This window comes from Hipposideros armiger, unplaced genomic scaffold, assembly GCF_001890085.2.
Source record: "Hipposideros armiger isolate ML-2016 unplaced genomic scaffold, ASM189008v1 scaffold_112, whole genome shotgun sequence".
Classification (NCBI taxonomy): domain Eukaryota; kingdom Metazoa; phylum Chordata; class Mammalia; order Chiroptera; family Hipposideridae; genus Hipposideros; species Hipposideros armiger.
This window is the reverse complement of record NW_017731462.1, coordinates 3,623,549-3,629,516: the sequence shown is the minus strand read 5'-3', so window position 1 is coordinate 3,629,516 and position 5,968 is coordinate 3,623,549. Positions and strand designations below refer to the sequence as shown.

Here is a 5,968-nt window from a genome sequence, read left to right as displayed (position 1 = left end):
TTTCTCCTTTAAGAGTCCAAGTCCTAGAGAAGCACCTAATTGGCTGGGCTTGTTATGCCACAGTTTCTCTTTCTGCTGGTGTCAGAACTAGGGAGGGCCAGGAGTGGCTGGGGTCAGGGCCTGAGGGAATGAAATATCCAGAGGCAGCCTCATGGGTTTACTCTTTCAACAAGTAAGCTTTAAAAGATGAGACAAATATTGGTAAATTGTGTTGGTAAATATTTAATAACTAGCTCTCTAGAAAGAAAAAAAAACATTTTTTTTTTTTTTAGTATTTACAGACTTCCATGGTGTAAATATTTCAACTATAAGGAATAATTTGAAGTAACCAATATGATAGCAGGCAGAGCTGGGAAGAGATGCTCACAATGTACCCTGTGGGCTGAAATGAGCTGGTTCCAACGCACCACAAGATTCCTCCCGGAAAGACCGTGGGTGCTTTCAGCGAAGGGGAAAGGATGCTAGGTAGTCAAAATCAACAAATAAATGTGGCTTCAGCAGTTCAGCACAGGTGTTCTTTACCCTAACCACAGAGACACTCTATATGCTTTTAAATAAATCAATAAGTAACTCAGATAAGAATTTGTATGTGGACATGGTAGAAATCACTACAGTCTTTTTATTTTATGGAAGAGACTGCTGTTCCCTATCAATGAGTTCTTAATTTAGCTGGGGAACTCAGATGGGCACATTTGAAATATTAAGAGAAATTTTAAAAACTGTTGTAATGGAGAGAATTCTAATATGGTCCCATGAAAGTCACATCTGGTTTTATTCCCATAAATATGTCACATTACATAGCAAAAGGGATTTTGCAAGATGCAATTAAGGTTACCAATCAGATTACCTTAGATACGAAAATTATCCAGGTGGACTTACCTATTACATGAGCCTTTTAAAAGCAGGAAGCTTTCTCTGACAAGTAGCACAAGAGGAAGTCAGAGAGGCTCAAAGCATCAAAAGGATTCAATGCGAGGGAGACATGCACTGCATGTAGAAAAGAGATGGGTGGTAACAGCCTCTAGGAAAGTCAGACCAACCCTGTGCTAACACTTGTCACTGAAAATGTGGCTTCAGCCTTATAACTACAAATAACAGAATCCTGTCAATCACCTGAATGAACTTAGAAATGGATTATTTCCTAGAATCCCAGATAAGAATCCATCCTGCCCCATACCTTAATTTCAGCTTTGTGACACCCTAAGTAGAGAAATCCATCAAGACTGCCCAGGCTTCTGACCTACAGAACTGTCAGATAACAAATAGCTATTGTTCATGTTGCTACATATATGGCAATTTATTTCACAACCATAGAAACCTAATATAACTGCCTATATGATAAATACATTACATGAACCGTGGTGCTACAAGCATCTGAAGATATGAAGAGATCTGTATGAAATAAAGTGAAAGAAAAGCTTTTATAGGGCATGAAGTCTAGAATCAGGTAGGTGTTAAAAAAAAAAAACTATTGGAATAAGGAACATAAAATAATAAGTGCAGGATAAGGGGTAGAAAAGTGACCATGGCATTGAGGCCTATTAGCAAGAGAAGAGAGCTGTTAGTAATGGGATGTAACAAGACAGAGAAGATTATGTTAGAAGGTCACACAAGATAAGATCAGAGAACTGAGATGGATAAATAGATGAAAGCCTAAAATGCTGTATCAATAAATGATTCTCAACTCTTTTGGGAATTAAAAAAATATATTGTTTTTTAATTTGGACACCAGAACAGTGCTTTAGGATAGCTGAATAAGAAATTCTGGGATGTCACAATCTCTGTATTTTTTTTAACTTCATAGGTGATATTGGGGTGCAGCCAAGGTTGAGGTCTAATAGTGAGAATTTTGGAATTTGTTAAAATCTAACAACTATCTAGAACTATGCAAGAGTTGGAAAGCCTTTTCTTTCCTCCCTTCCTTCCTTCTTTCCTTCCTTCCTTCCTCCCTCCCTTCTTTCCTTTCTGGTATAAAAGGTAAAGTTTTAGCCCTACCTAAATTGTTTATAGCTCTTTTTACAATGGCAAAAATGATGGCGAAGAAATATTATAAAAGTGAAGAAATAAAATGGACTGAAAATTATTACTAAGGTAATGGAAGTTTTTACTAGATTATTTCATTAATATGATTCCTAATCTCATTCAAACTGTTTAAAAGTGTACATCTCTAATATTTTAATAACTCCCAGGTTAGATTTTCCTGGAAGCAGACTCAGGCATATATTAACAAGAAGGGCATTTATTGAAGAGTTCTCCTTTCTCTACACCTGTGGGAAAGAAACATGGTTTTGCAGAACGAGAAGGTGAAACTGTGAAGCAGACCCCAGGTAGACCTCTTTAACACTTTAGAGTTATCCCGAGTTGGGGGAGCTGGTGAGCCCTTTATATTCCTGCTGTGATCCGTAATTGAATGTGGTCTCCCCTGGAAAGAAGCTGCTGTCTTCAGCTGACTCAATCCAAATGAAGGGGGTGTGATGAGGGCCATCACCCCACAGAATTCCCAGCCCCCAGGAAAATAAGACCTCTATTCCAGAAGGCGGTGGTCAGGACCTCCCACTACAGAGTACACTACAAATGACTCTTTCTAGCTGGCAAACTTGCAGAACTTAACTACTTCAACGTGCGTTTCCCTAATTCTCACAAACAGTCTGATATCTATGAATTCAGTCAAAATATTTTCCTACTTTCAAGCTGTGTTTGAAACTAGTTAGTAACTAGTTACGGTATTTTACCGTGTGTAGTATGTACTTTTTTGCCCAAATTTGTGAGGGGAAAATAAGAGTGTGCATTATACATGGGTAGTACTAATTCTGTATCTATATAAATGTTTTTAATTCTTTTATTTATGCTTATGAGTTAAAAGTATAATAAATAAATGCTAAAATTTCTTTATAATACAAAAAACAAGTACATACATGTAAACAAATAAAATTTTGAATTAAAAAAGTAAAATGAAAGATTTTTCCCCCTGAAAATTTGGGCCAAAAATGTGGGTATTAAACAGGGGAATGCGTTATACACGACAAAATAGGGTATATGAATAATGGCATGATTCAATGAGAGAAGACTTAGAATTCCCTATTTTTAGGGAAAGTGATTTGTACATTATGAACATATAGTAAACACTACATATTTATGTAATGTTTGCTGTAAAAACAATGCAAGTTAAAAATACAAATGAATTCATGTATCATTCTATATTCAGTCTTATTTCTGGAAAGATTGCCCATACTTGAAGTCTTTTAAACCTAATCTATTCTCTTCTCACCTCTCACAGTTGTCATTTTTTTTTCTTTGATTAACTGCAGGATACTGCAGTCTCCCGATTTTCATTTCTTTCACTGCAAATTTATTTTCTCCACTGGATTATTAAAAGTGACAGATTCTGTGTATGCTTCTACAACTTAGGCTGGAAATTTCACATTTATGTTTCACTTCGTTCTATAATTAGCACCTTTACCCTCTTCCCATACAATCAATGACCTTAGACTGTTTTAATTCCAATTACCCCCTTGTTACTTACAAGCAATTTTTATACAGTGGTTTAATTTTATTTTAATTTTTATTTAACAAATTAGACATTACTTTCAATGTTTTTACATAATCAATAATTTCATTAGATTTATCAATAGGTTAATATTTTTAATTAAATGATCACTCTTCCTGAATTTTCTAGATCATTTTCCTTACTCCTAAATCATGTTCCTTAGCGCTGCTTTGGTGAGGGGCAGTCAGTAGGAGTCAGCCCTTTCGGTTGTTGTTATCTGAGATTGTATTTATTTTGTATTTTTTCTTCAAACTTTCCATAACTTTTATGGAATATTTAATTGAATATTTTCTATCTGCATATTGAACATACCATTCCACTATTTCTGGTTTTAATTGTTGCTTTTTAAATCTTCTTTTTGTCGCTGGTGTTTGTTTTGAAATTTGACCATAATATTTCTGAGTGTGTATTCTTTTTTTTTTTTGAGTGTTCAAAAAAATATTTATTTATAAAAAATACAATGGGATAAGTTTTTGCTGAGAAATGCAGCAATAAATACAGTTGAAGAAAACAGCAACTCTACATTGATGATACATTGGCACCAACAGGAAGAACACATGCACCACCCAGACCTACGTGTCTGAAGGCTGATTTTGTACATGCTCCTTTAGAAAACACCACTCTGAAAAGATACTGTCAGCTCAGGTGAGAGAATGAGTACACATATGATCACAAATGCACACGGATCATAATTTTATTTAAAAATTAGCAAACAATACTGTAGAAACATTGATATGTAAATTTCTAAAATGCTGCATCCTAAATTTAGTTGGCAAACACCACCTTAGCTATAAGCATGAGTTTAGTGTTCCACATAGAAAGCAGATACTAAACTGTAAAAAACAACAACAAAGCTTCCTATTATTTGAAAACACAAGTTTAAGTAGAAGATTGTAAAAATGCATAGATCTGTAAAGAATTGGCTGTACAAGAGTACTCCCCTTTCACAGTATTCCTTTTTACTTCATATGTGAGTTATTAGTTATGCTGTAGGATTTAACCATTACAGCACTAAAAGGCAACTATTTAGGGAAGGGGCAGAAAAAGGAAAAAGGAATGTATGTAAGGCAATATTTATTTTGGTACAATAAGCATAATAGTGTTTTAGGAAGACAAGATACAAATTACTCAAGGCTAGCTTGGTTGTCACTGAATAAAAACAATGGGCTAAATACTGAGCTCCTCGCTGTGAATCTAATAATCAATGCCTTGGTCACCGTATTGGTAATCTCTGGGGTAGTCATCTTGGTACTCGCCATGATACTCATCTGGGTATTCTGCCTGATAATCGCTATCACTGATTTCTGACCCATTTGTTCCTGTTCCTTGGCTTCTATTGTGAATAACAGGTTTTGTTGGAGCAGCACAGTATTTGGGATCATATACTTGCCGCCCAAGCCCATACACACTCATTCCTTTCTGGGAAGCGAGTTTGTTGGTACCCATCTGTAGAGAAATTGTCGAGTGGTCCACTGGTTGCAAGGTTAGCTTCTGATCGTAGATGTCTCTTCTGGTACCTGGCGCTAACATCCCCGCCTGGCTGCCTCCTTCGTTGGTGGCCATCTGCAGACTAATTGTGGTCTGGTCAAAAGGCTTGTCAGTTTGCATTTTGGGATCATAAAGATGCCTCCTGGTCCCAGAGGCTTTCATACCTGCCTGACTGGCACATTTGTTGGTTCCCATCTGCAAACCAATTACACTTTGGCCAGCTTTTAATTTTCCTTCATCAAAACATCTTGTTTGTTTTTCTGCATACTTAACTCCAATGTCAATGGTTGTATGGAAGCCTTTTGTTTTAGCCAGACCTGCTAGAGCCACCAGTGTTGTCTGAACCTGTGTCATGTTTCCATTCTCAAAAAGATCATTGGCTTCAAATATGTCATGTGGCTTCATACCATAAGCCTGGATAGCTTTAATAAAGTTGCTAATATTCTCCAACTGAGGCCAGTTTAATGAGGACTCGTTGACCTTCTTCACTGAGCCTGGCTGTAGCTTGTTTATGAGTTTGCAGAGGATTATGCCCTCTTTTAAGCCCAGCTGAAAGTTGGTGCCAATGCTCATGCCGGTCACTTCTTCTATCCAATTGTGAAGATCTTCTTCTGCTTGATGATCATACTTGGAAGCAATCTTATTCTTGACCTCGGCCAAAAGCCCGTAGGAAAGGCCCTTGTTGAAGTGGATCATGGTCTCAGCTGCGGGAACAGGCTGCGCTCAGCTCGGGGGTTCGCCCACTCCTCTGCGTGTGTATTCTTTATTTCTACTTGGAATTTATTAGGCTTTCTGTCTCTGGGGATTTATATCTTTTATCAATTCTCAAATTTTTTTCAACCATTCATTACCAATTTATATTGCTTCAAACTCACACGATCTATTCTCTGATTCTGGAAATCTAGTCCATTCTTTGTTAGACTGCTTATTTTG

At 36.7% G+C, this 5,968-nt stretch overlaps 1 pseudogene; it reads right to left on the bottom strand.

Annotated features, from left to right (window-relative positions):
• Window positions 1-4,223: 4,223 nt before the first annotated feature.
• Window positions 4,224-5,754, bottom strand: LOC109385330 (calponin-3 pseudogene; annotated as a pseudogene).
• Window positions 5,755-5,968: the final 214 nt, after the last annotated feature.